Raw genomic sequence first — 13,741 nt, 5'->3', positions numbered from 1 at the left:
ACTTCAGACCTGGAGAAACAGTATTAGCTCCTGAAAATGAGCCCCAAAACTTGTCCTCCTTTAAGTTGTTCTTCTCAAGAGTTTTTGTCACCACAATGAAAAATTGACTAAAACAAAGCTCAGTTTATACTGAAAAAGTAAACTGAAAAGTACAATAAACAGAGATATTTACATAGATTCAAAGTACCTCCAACAAAATACTTATTGCTTGCAAAGGAAAAGTGTAATTTTACTTTGGAAAATCCTGCCAGAAATCACCTTAATCAAGACATCAATGTGAATATAATTTGTAATGGAACAACTGAAAAATCAAATGAAATCTATATGATGCAATAATAATATATCATTTGTGGCAGACTAATGACAAACAATCAAGAAGAAAATGAGAAATATCCAAATTGAGGAGGGCATTCTACGCAATAGTTCTCCTACAATCAAAACCATCAAGATTATGAAGACCAAGGAAAGAAAAGAATCTAGAGAGATAATAATACAGAACATGATCCTGAATTGGATAATTTTGCTCTAATGAACAATATTGGGAAACTGGATAAATTTAGTGTGTTTGAGGATTAGAAAGCAGTAATGTATCAATTATAATTTCCTAATTTTGATGATTGCATTGTAGTTATGTAGAAGAATGTCCTAGTTTTTTATGAAATACACACTAAAATATTCAGCACTCTTAGAGCAGCTCATTGAAAATTTAATTCCATATAGGCCAGAAAAAATAAGCTATGTACTATACTTTCAACGAGTTTGAGATTTAAAATAAAAATGAAAGAAAAAAGAAAACTTAGTGGACAGATTTGACAGCTGATTAAGGAGTTGAAGAAAGAGTTAGTATCCTGAAAAAGAAATTAGAAGAAACTATCCTCAAACCATCAGAGAAAGATCAAAGACAGAAAGGAAGGTAAGAGAGATTGTAGTGATTCAGCCTCTGAAGATTCAATATTTGAGCCTTATGAAATAAACATGATAAACACATTAACAGGAGAAAAATGTATACAAATATTGCACATGTTTATGTGCACAGGAACCAAACAAAATATGAGACTCAAAGAAGGCCAGATGTTTGAAGCTGAAATAGTATTCAGAGCTACCAAAAAAAAAAAAAAATAGAGGCTTAGAGTTTTGGGGAGACAAGTGACAAAGACAAGCCATGAGAGAGAGATGGAAAGATACACTTGAGAATCAAAACTGTCTTGCTATGGAAATAAAGTTTCCCAGGTAACAGCCCTCAGAAAAATAAATGGTTACTCATGACAAAAAACTCCTTTGCCTAAGAATAGGGGCTTATGACAATTGCATATCTTCTGGAAAAACTTCCCCTAGTCAGATAAAAAAAAAAAAACTTCAGAGAAAGTCCCTGCTTGTGTTTCAGGAAAAGCAGAGGGTTGATATGGACTAGGAAGTCAGAGAGACCTTGGTTCTAAGGCTGTTTCTTTATTTCAAAGTACGAAACTTTGGGGTATTCTCTCCAAAGCCCAACAAAATAGAGAACTCAGTGAGAAAATCTAGTTTTCATCAATCAGCTGAAGGTTGTTTTCTCAATCCAGATAGAAATCACAAATAGGTCAAGTGCAGCACCCTTAGTGTTAGCAGTTCTGAGCTTTGAGAGTTATCAGCTCTCTCCATTGCTATTCTAGAAGCTGGAGCTAACATCTCCTCTTGGAGCCAGAGCTAGCAATTTTTCCCAACAGCCTCTGGTATCTCTCTATAGTTCTATGGCTTCTAGCCATTCTCAGACCTTGCTGTTATCAGCTTTGGCTGCTGGCAACTCTCAGTGCCAGATACCCTCAGCATTACTAACTCTTAGTACAACCATGTCAGCCCACTTGCTCTACTTGAGACAGAAATTACGAATAGGGCTGGGTGCAGTGGCACACGCCTGTAATCCCAAGCAGTTTGGGAGGCTGAAGCAGGAGGATCACAAGTTCAAAGCCCGCCTCAGCAACTTCACAAAGTCCTAAGCAACTCAGTGAGACCCTGTTTCTAAATAAAATACAAAAAAAGGGGGGACTGGGGATGTGGCTCAGTGACTAAGCACCCCTGGGTTCAATCCCCAGTAACAAAAAAAGAGAAATTATGAATATAGAAAATAAAATCATCTGAAAGAGCCTTTATTAGGACTTATGATACAGCATAAGGGGTAGTCCAATAAGGGTAAGGGGAAATTTGCTTATTTAGAAAAAAAAAAAAAGGTAGGCTCACATATACGCTCAGTGTTGTGGCAGCTAACTACCAACTTTCTACTTAGTCATGGGTAGGGAAGCAGCTCCGTTTGGACCAGAGTGAGGATTTCTGAAGCAGTTGCAGAGGGACGGAGTTATCTAGAGACGCTGAGGGACAGACTCATCTTGGATGGACCTTTGACTGAAGCAGACAAAGCAAAAATCTTCCAGAGCAGTTGTGGAGTGTCTGCTGTAGCTATGTCCAGCTGGGAGGTGTTTGGGTCAGCTACAACTGTCACATATGGAAGAAAGAGGGGTGGGGCTCAGATCAAGAGCACATGCCCAGCATGTGTAAGGCCCTGTGTTCCATCCCCAGTTAAGAGGAAGAAGGAGAAGGAGAAAAGAGAGAGAAAGGAAGGAAGGAAGGAAAAATAAAACAAAAATCATAGGTGAAAGATAGGAAAACAAAAAGTACCTCTTGGGAAGTGTTGAGCCCTTATTTTTTATCTCATTGACTATGATTAATTTGAGACCAAATGAAGAAAACAAGGGTATTGGGAGAGAGAATAAAGAGTTACTAGTTGAAATCATCAAAACTGATGAATACATAGGTCAATAGATTCAATATACCCAACTGAATGATGATAATGCATACATACAATATCATTACACTCATTACACATGGGTGTGATGATATACACCTATAACTCCAGTGAGGCACAGGATTGTAAGTCTGAGGCCAATCTCTGCAACTTAGTGAGCCCTATCTTAAAATAAAAATGAATAAGGGCTGGAGATGTAGCTGGTTCAATCCCCCAGTACTAGATAGAAAGAGAGAAAGAGAGGAAAGAAGGAAAGAAGGAAGGAAGGAAGGAAGGAAGGAAGGAAGGAAGGAAGGAAGGAAGGAAGGAAGGAAGGATCATTATAGCAATGAGAAGATAAGCCACAGACTTGGAAAAAATATATACAAAACATCTGTCTCACTGGGTATGGTGGTGCATATATGTGTAACCGCAGTGACTTGCAGGCTGAGGCAGGAGGATCTCAAGTTCAACACTAGCTTGGGCAACTTAGTGAGACTGTCGCAAAATTTTAAAACAGGACTGAGGATGTAGCTAAGTGGTAGAACACTGAGCTCTCTCTCTCTCTCTCTCTCTCTTGATGCACAAAAGTTTTATATTTTGATGAAGCTTGATTTGTTGCATATACTTTTGGTGTCATAGCTAACCCATGGTCATGAGATTTGCTCCTATATTTTCCTCTGAGAATTTAGTTTTAGGACTTACTTTTAGGTCTACAATCCATTTTGAGTTAATTTTGTGTATGGTGTAGATACATAACTAAGTTCAACTTTATAGCTGGATATGAAGTTATCCCAACATCATTTGTTGAAAACATTTTTGTTCTTCCCATGCATTCATAGCATACTTATGGCAATTAAAAATAAAATCACTTGTCAATTATTACTCTTGACCTAAATTTTAATACCACCTCTACCACTAACAAAATTTCTTTGCAATTTGGAGCAAATCACTTATCTCTTCAGAGTCTTGTTTTCTTATGAAATAGAGATAATAATTAAACCTACCAATAGAATTTTTGTGAAGATCAGATGCAATAATGTATATGAAATTAGTTTGTGAAATAGTGGAGGGCTGGGGATGTAGGTCTCTTACCTAGCACATGCAAGGCATTAGATTCCATCCACAGGACTGCAAAAGCAAACAAAAAACTGATAGAATCCATGTAGATGTTAGTTATTATTTTTAACATGCTAGATGACTTTAATTAAGTCATTCATTAATGTTGAATTTTCTTTTCAACTTTCAGATGTTATCCATTATTGGTAAGATGTAAGATGGGGCCTCTGGCACAAGTAAAAGGGTTAGCCTTAGATAGTACTCATGATTATGAAAAGCAAAGGCTGAAATGTGACTGAAGATGTTATTAAATAGATAGATGTGGTGGTGGGAGTCTGTAGAAGGTGTCTTTTGATTGCTTTTATTACTTCAGTGAAGTAAGAGGTAAAGTTATCATGTGAAATTCAGGACTGATGAGGAGATGTTAAAGTTTTTGAGGAAAAAAGAAGGTATGATACAATCTTTTAAGCAGAGTGGACAACTGTATAGATTTAAGAAATGTGTGTGATCACACCCAGTATTAAGGGTATATGAAGCTTTGTAGTCACTTTAAGTGAGACCAGTCAGCATAGCTGTGTGTTTTATTTACTCTGCTCACATTTGGCCAGCTGTGTAGGCACAAAATACATAAAGTTCTGGGTTTAGCCAGGGTTGGATTTATATCAAATGAGTCTGATAAAATCAAAGAGGTGTAAGAGAACGGAGAGAGCTGCAAAGGAATCATTTTAGAGATTGCAAATAGAGTTAAGCTGAGTAAGGAGGGAAAACAGGACATCAGGGGAATGAGGGAGAATGAAAGTTTAATAGATCAATGGGTTGAGGTCCCATCAGGATCAAAGTATAGAAGGAGCAATGTGGTCTTGTTTCTTTGCATGAGTTTTAATTGCTTACTTTTTCTTAGATCTTGCCCCAAATACACTAAAGCAGTGCGCTTTTTTGAGAATTCACACATCAACAAAAGCAGGAAATAATTCGAAGGGGTGGACTGAAGAACTTTATTTACTTGTTACAGTGACGGTAATCAGATCCATGGCCTTAGGCAACCATTCTGCATTCTGCTACTCAGCTATACCTGCTAATATATATATATATATATATATATATATATCACATACATACATAGAGTTCTGGGTTTAAGTATGGTTGGATTTATATCAAATGAGTCTGATAAAATCAAAGAGGTGTAAGAGAATGGACAGAGCTGCAAAGGAATCATTTTAGAGACTGCAAATAGAGTTAAGCTGAGTAAGGAGGGAAGACAAGTCATGTAATCATATATGTGTGTGTGTGTGTGTGTGTGTAATTTTTAAGATTTATTTATACCTTTTTTGGTACCAAGAATTGAACCCAGGGTTGCTTTAGCACTGAGCTACACCCATAACTTTTTTTTTTTTCATTTTTGAGTCAGGGACTCAGTAAGTTGCTAAGTCTGACCTTGAACTTGTGATCTTCTGCCTCAGCCTCTGAAGTCTCTGAAATTATAGGCATTAACCACTGTTTCCAGCCCTTAGTTATATTTTAAAGGTACATACAAGTAGCTCAGATATTAGTGAATCACATATTCAATCTAAGGGACTATAAGGACTAGGAAAACAATTGGCCTCCTCCCCCTTTTGCCATGCCCATACATAACATTCCCATTTTCTAGCCTTATTAGAGAGGAAATACTTTTTAATTATAGTTTTTAATAAATTTAAATTTAATTTTTCAATATTAATATGTATCATTTTACTTGACAGTAGAATGCATTTTGACACATCATACATAAATGGAGTATAACTTATTATTTGTCCGGTTGTTCATGATGTAGAATTACACAGGTCATGTAATCAGATGCACATAGCATTCCTACCCCCATGCACTTTCCCCTCCCTTTACTCCCCTATGTTTAGTCCAAAATGCTACTATTCTTCCCCATCATTTATTGTGAATTAGCATCCTCATATCAGAGAAAATATTCGGCCTCTGGTCTTTGGGATTGACTTATTTCAGTTCACATGATTCTCTGCAGTTCCATACATTTACTGGCAAATTCCATAATTTTATTCTTCTCTAAGGCTGAGGAAATCTACTTTAAAATGACTCCTATACAGTGATTTTCAAAGTTTACTTACAACAAAAAAAAAATGGGAAGAGTTGCTGTCCCATACTACATAGGGTATCCATTCTTTTTCTATTCTTCCTTTTTCTCATTCATACTTTTCCTTCTTCAGGAAGAGATGTGGGGAAGAATGGGAAGTAGGAGTATGTAGTCCAATATGTATATTGCTCTTTGCTCTGTAGTTTTAATGGCAATCTAATTGTGTAGGTTTTGTTTGCTTTTCAGATGTGTACTTTTCAGATGAACTTATTCAGAACAAACATTGACCAGACATTCTATTTTCTCAGTTAATTTTTACCAACTAAGCCAAGGAATTATTCCACAGTGTCATTATGCACCCACTTTTCCCCTAATTACAAAAGGGAAAGTAATGGCTGCTAAGAAGCAAGGTAGTGAAGGGGCCAGAAAAAGAAACAGAAGGAAGTATGGAAGACAGTAGGGGAAGGAACACCTTCCCCTGACTAGCTAGATATTAACTTTATCACTTAGTTTATTCAAGTTCCATTTCACTCCTTGTGTTCCTTCATCCCTTAGACCTGATTTTGCTGACAGAATACCTTTACGTCCAACTGCCTGAGCCCAAGTTTTCCCACCTCAGTGCTCCATCAATGGATCTTTCTCTCTCAAGCCCATCACTTTCAGTATGGATTGATTTTCTCTTACTTTAAAAGCACATTCCAACACATACAAGATACTTAACTTTGTATTTAATACATTTATGTATTCTGAATTCTCAGAGTAAACATTTATATGCATTGTAAATATTAATATCTAACACTTAACTCATTTTGTCCTCACAACTCTATAAGGTAGGCCTTATCACCATTTGACAGATGATGAAACTGAGGCACAGAGAGGTAAAGTAACTTGATGAAAATGACATGATTTACTAATGATGGAGTTGAATTTCAAATCCACATGTCTGGCTCCAGAAATTAAATGCTTATTCACTTTATTAATCTCTTATTTTTTGTGAGAATAACTTGGATGAAGCAGGAAGATTGCAAGTTTGAGGCCAGCCTCAACAATTTGATGAGACCCTTTCTCAATTTTTTTTAAAAAAATGAAAATTAAAAGGGCTAGAGGCATAAATCAATGGTAAAATGCCCCTGAATTCAATCCCTCAGTACCAAATAATAATAAAAATAAAAATTAAAGACAGACTAATTATATAGCTCAATGGTAGAGTACTTGCCTAGCAAGTTCAATCTCCAGCACTGAAAATGCAAACTAAAAATAAGTAAAAAATGGTTAGGTAGAAGGAATAAATTCTGGTGTTCTGCAACACAGTTGGGTGACTAGTGTTCACAATATCCTTGTATATATTTTATAAAGAACTAAGTGTTAGTCAGTTTTCCATTACTATAACAAAATACCTGAGATAATAAATTTAAGAAGAGAAAGGGTTTATTTTGGGTCACAGTTTTAGAGGTTTCAGTCTGTTGTTGGTTGGTTTATTAATTTTGGATCTGTGGTAAGGCAGCACAATATGAATAGAGTGAGTAGCAGAGGAAGCTGCTCAACTCATGGCAGCCAGCAAGTGAAAGAGAAGGGAAGATGCAGATCTGGGGTCCCAACCTTCCCTTCAAGAATGTGGTCCCAAGGACCTAACTTCCTTCTGCCAGCTCCCAAAGGTTCCACACCCCCAGTAGTGCCACAGGTAAGGAGTCAAACCTTTAACACAAAGGCCATTGGAGAGGCCATTCACGAACTAAATTCTAACAAACTATAACAGAGGAGATCAAAGCCTCAAAAATATTTACAAATGATAAGGAGGGGGAAATGTTAATCACCCTGATTTGATCAGGGTGAACCATACTCATGTGTTGAAATATTCCACTGTATCCCTTTAATATGTTAAAATTATTACATGTTAATCAAAGTTAAAAAAAAGAAAACAAACACAAAATTTCTTCCTTGATTCTCCTATTGCCACCACTATTTCCCAAATAGCAACTTTTGTTTATATAAGGCACTGAACACCTTTCATGCTCTGCCTCATGTTCTCTCAGCTGCTATTCTACAAGCAGATTGAACCTGATGGTACATGTCCTCCGTGCTGGCTCTCTCTTTCTATCATAGGGTTTCTTCTTGCCTGTGGGAACCCATTCTGCCAGCCTCAAGGTGAAAGGGAGTTAACATTCCATGCAGTGACCCATCACCAATGAGATATGAGAACTGTAGAAAGGTCTTCCCTTCTTTTGCCCCTCCAGTGGACAATTTGGAATTGCGTTCTACATGGTTCATCAGTAGGATTGACCCCAAGTGGCCCAGCTGGAAAACATGTTCTTCTAATGGCTTCTTTTTCTGCTTCATTCTTTCCAGTTCCCTACTTTTGCTGTGTGGATCACTTCCCAACATCAACGTGTACATGAAAGTCATTGTCTCAGGCTCTACTTTCTGGAGAAAATCCAGGAATATACAGACTACTACTAAAATAAGATGTATTTAACTTTATTTTTTAGCACTTTGTTATTTTATCATACAAACCTCCCCAAACTCCTCTGAATATAGTATTAATATTATATCCCAATTAATTTTTAAAAATTTTTACTTATTTGTGGTGCTGGGAATGAAACCTAGGGCCTTGTGAATGCTAGGCAAGCGCTGCACCACTGAGCTATACTTTAAGCTCATATATCCCCGCTTTTAGTGAAGATATTGCTATTGATTTTTAAAAAGAATATATGTGATGATTCCTTTCAAAAAATTTACATAGACCATGCAGAGAAAATCCTTAGCACATGGGCTTTTGTGCTCACCTTCATCTTCTCTTGGTAGCAAGAAAGTTGTTGCACCTCAGTCAAGACAAGAAGACTGAGAGAAGGGTAAGCTATGCAAGCTGAGTCTGTCTCATCTAGTCAATAAAGTAAAAACTTTTCAGAAGACTCCCCGCATAACTTCTGTTTTGTTCTAATTAGCCAGAAATCAAATCATATAGTCATCCCTGTTGGAAAAAGAAGCTGGGAAATTGGAGCACATGATTACTATAACTGACTTGAATCAATCATGATTCATTGCCTGGGCCTAGACATGTTGCCTTATTAAACAAAATTGGAGTTCTATTAAGAAGCATAAGGAAAAATGGATATTGCTTATGAAAGCAAATTCTTCTTTTTTTTAGTTGTAAATGGACACAATACCTTTATTTTATTTATTTATATTTAAATAATATTGGGTCTCTACCATTGAGCCACAACCCCAGCCCAGAAAATAAGTCTTTATATTTACATAGTATTTTCATAAGCTGATTTTTCATTTAATATATCACATTTAATATGTCAATACACCAATATCTATAATTCATACTAGGAGTGTACTACCATCCAAAACTTACTTTGAAAGATACAAAAAACAAGCTAGGGGATGATGGATCAATGGTCTGAGGCCCTGCATGACAGTAGGGAGCAGATATGCATAGCCCGAAATAGTACCCAGGTAACCCAGATACTGACTGCACCCACAATTGCCTTATAATCTGAATTCCTCCTAGCCTAGGGGCAAGGTGATCTTGAGTCCAAAATACTGAGAAAGCCCAGGGATTGGAGTATATGATCGAGGGGTTAGGGAGATAATTATTTTGGAGGCTGATATGTAAATAAAAGCTGTAACCTCAGGGAGGGGGGAAATGCTTAGGGATGGATTGATAAATGGTCAAGTTGTGAGAAAGCAGAAACAGATAATTGTGAATCATGGAATCTAGGTGCTGTATCCATGGGTTTTTCTCTATACTATCCTTTCAAATTTTACATTATTTTTTCAACTTTCCATTTATTTGAATATTTTATTGTAAAATATTGACAGAAATTATTAATGAAATTAAATAATCATTCATAGAAATGTATAAGTATAAAATCAATTGGAAAATTATACTTTTTGCACAAAATTAGAACTAGGATACATGTCAAGTTTTTGAATATAGTTTTATGGATTAAAGAAAAGAAAATGTTGGCTGTCTCTTGCTCTCAAGAAGGCCTGCATTATTCCTTGAAAGTATATTTCTTGCTTTACCCCAAAAGGTATCTCTCTCTTGAGAGAGCCTGCACTATCCCTTGAATGTGTATTTTTTTTCTAAGTAAATTTTGAAAATAAAAAGCAAATGTCAACTATTCCACTGAGAATGTTCATGATTTGAAAGAGTAATTAAAATGAATATACAGTTACAACTGTTCCTGGATGTATGTGTAATTGACAAAAATATTGTGGTAATTCTTATTGTTTGTTCATGTTATTCACATCCTTTTAGCTTTAGAGGTATTTTGGAGTTTTTGAGGGATGCCTATGCAAAAATACAGAGCACTCAACTTTCTTTAATGCCTGTCTCCTACCTTTTGGTTAAGCAGATGTTGGGGCAGGTCCATAATGGCTATAGTTAAGCTCTCTCACCAAGGCTTCTGGTGAGCTGTAATGTTTTTAGTATGTATCCAGGGCTGGGAACTGGCTATATTATGTTTAGTCAAGGCCCAAAACACTCTGATTCAGTGTATTCAACACTCCAGGTCATAAACATTTGCTTGTGTGATGTAATCTGTTGGCAGTGTGCCTTCTTTGTTTGGCCTGCATATAAAAAGAGCCTATGTAAAAGACTCAGGAGCCAATAGAGGGCTAAAATGGAACAGGCTGGGGGTTGAAGCTGAAGCTGAAGCTGGAGGCTGTTATCACCTCTGAAAGCATGTCTACTATCCTACTATCCTAAGTGTCTTGAATCATCTTCCACCTGCCAGAACTTCAAATCTGTGTCCTGGTTCTGAGGCCCTGCATGACAGCAGGGAATAGATACGCATAGCCTGAAATAGTACCCAGGTAACCCAGATACTGCCTGCACCCACCATTGCCTTATAATCTGGCTTCCTCCTAGCCTAGGGGCAAGGTGATCTTGAGTCCAGAATACTGAAAAAGCCCAGGGATTGGAGGATATGATAGAGGGGTTAGAGAAAAAATTAGTTTGGAGGCTGATATGGAAATAAAACTATAAACCTCAGGGGAGGCGGAAATGCCTAGAGAATGGGGTAAGGAGTGGATTTTTCTATGGCAGGAATGGAGAAGGTAAGGAAATGGAGACAAATAGAGAGGTTAGAGAGGAGTTTGTCACTAATTCTCTGAGACTGAAGAGAAGAGAAACTATGTTTACCCCAGGAAGGGTGGAGTGTTTATAGAGAAAAGTGCTGTACTTTGGGAAAGGCAAGAGCAAAGAAAAGGGAATAGTGATAGGGAAACAGATGTGTGCAGTTTATAGGCCTGGAGGGTTGCTTGTGTACTGGAGATACGTGAAGCCAGTGTTAGAGGGCGAGAAGACCCAGTAAAGCCAATGGTCTTAAAGAGCATAGATAAGGCTGACCCTGCTTCCCAGAAGAGGAAGAAACTAACTGCATTGTCTAGTGCTTCCAGAAAAGTGTTAAGAATTTCTATAAAAGACATTTTGTCTTATTATTGGTTTTAATGGGAATGCCAAGTATACTATGTTGGTTTGGAGACCAGCATTTATTGTCACATTAAGTGAGCAGCTTTCTAGTCCTACTAAATGTGTTTGCTTTCAGGAAAAAAAAATAGAATTTTCAAAATCAAGATGATGGGTTTTGCCAAGCAAGGTCATGCATACTTGTAATCTCAGCTATTTGGGAGGCTGAGGCAGGAGGATTGCAAGTTTGAAGCCAGCCTGGGCAAGGTAGCAAGACACTGTCACAAAATAATATATTTTTAAAAGGGTTGGTCATGCAGTTTAGTGGTAGAGCATTTGCCTAGCTTGTGTGAGGCCCTGGGTTCAATCCCCAGAACTGATGTAATAAGATGATCAATTTTCATCACTACATTTCCTGCTTTTGAACCAACTTTATACTTCTTGAGAAAAACTCCTTTTGGTCATGGAGTATTATATTATTCTGACAGATTTTATTTGCCAATGGTTTAATATGTTTATACTTATATTAATAAGTGAGACTAACATATAGGACTTTTAGTACTATCTTTGTCAGGTTTGATACTGTGCTTACACTGGGTCCCCAAAATAGATTTGTAAACTTTGTGTTAAATGGAAACATCTATACAGAATTGGAAGTATCTCGTTCTTGACAGCTTGAATGAATAGCCTGTGATAACATCTGGGTAAATTTGGTAACTTTAATAAAGTAACACATATGGGGGTCTGGGTTGTGGCTCAGTGGCACAGCACTTGCCTAACATGTGTAAGGCACTAGATTTGATCCTCAGTACCACATAAAAATAAAAAAAAATATTTTTAAAAAAGTTATTGTGTTCATTTACAACTCATTTTTTTAAAAAAGTAACACATATGGTACATATTTCAAATCGCAAGAAAGGTCACGCGAAGAATGAGCCTCTCAGCCATACATAGGACTGATCTCCCTGTGAAAGTCAACCCATCCCTTATAGCTAGACCCTTGTTTTTTTTTTACGTACACATGACATACATATATGGAGTACAACTTCCCATTCTTCTGGTTGTACATGATGTGGAATTACATTGGTCTTGTATTCCTATGTGAACATAGGAAAGTAATATCCCATTCATTCTACTATCTTTCCTATTTCCATCCCTCCATCCTTCCCTTCATTCCCCTTTGTCTAATCCAAAGTATACTTCATTATCCATTAACCTGCAAATGCCATAATTTCATTGTTCTTTATGGCTGAGTAATATTCCATTGTATACATATACCATATTTTCTTTTTTAAAAAATTATTTTTAGTTGTAGATGGACACAATACCTTTATTTTTATTTATTTTTATGTGGTGCTGAGCATTGAACCCAGTGCCTCACACATGCTAGGCAAGTGCTCTACCCCAGCCCCCACACTTTCTTTATCCATTCATCTGTTGCAGAGCACCTAGGTTGGTTCCATAGTTTAGCTATTGTGAATTGAGTTGCTATAAACATTGATGTGGCTGGGTCATGGTAGTATGTTGATTTTTAAATCCTTTGGGAATATACTGAGGAGTGGGATAACTGCAGACACTTGGTTTCTTGTGCAACCAGATACCACTTTCTTGGGTAGCCTTCTGTAGTAGTTTATGAATATTTAGGTATATAGAAATATAAATATACATATGTATTCATATTTATATATAAATATATATGTGTATGTATTTATATTTCCATTTCCCTACTTTTAACCCAGATGGTAGTATACTAACAAACTGTTTTGCATCTTTTCATATACTTAATTTTTTTCTTCCAAAATTTTGCTCTAATTACTTCCTTTAAGTCAATTTTGACTATTCATTTAGGAAACTATTTCCTCAGTATTTTCCAATTACTTTTTTAGAATTGTACATTTACTTTGTCTTGAAATACAGAACAAAAAAAACCCACAAAATTTTCTATACCTATTGGCTTAATTATTAATCCTGCTTCACAAAGTTTCTAAGCAATATTGGGCAAGTCATGACAGTTCTTCTGTGGATGTCCATGATATGACAGACAGGAATGACTTTAAGGTATATTAAAGAATACTGAGCCAAGAGAGGTGGGACACATCTGTAATCCAAGCTACTTGGTTCAGGCAGGAGAATCACAAATATGTGGCTAGCCTTGTCAAGTTACGGAGACCCAAAGGAAAACAACTACTTAGTTTAGAAATTTTGCAATATACATTTGCAACTAAAAACATACATGAATTCCTATTTTAGGAGTTTTTCACTATTCTGCCCCCTTCTTTCATAACCTTCCTTCCTGCTTTTCTTCAATGTGTGACAACCAACCAAGTATCCTATCAGTTAAATGAGGAAAATGAGCATTGACTGTATAGAATCAGGTAACCTGAACACTGGCTTAACACTGTTTTTTTTTTTTTTTTTTTTTTTTTTT

This window comes from Marmota marmota, unplaced genomic scaffold, assembly GCF_001458135.2.
Source record: "Marmota marmota marmota unplaced genomic scaffold, marMar, whole genome shotgun sequence".
Lineage (NCBI taxonomy): Eukaryota > Metazoa > Chordata > Mammalia > Rodentia > Sciuridae > Marmota > Marmota marmota.
This window is presented reverse-complemented; position numbering follows the sequence as displayed.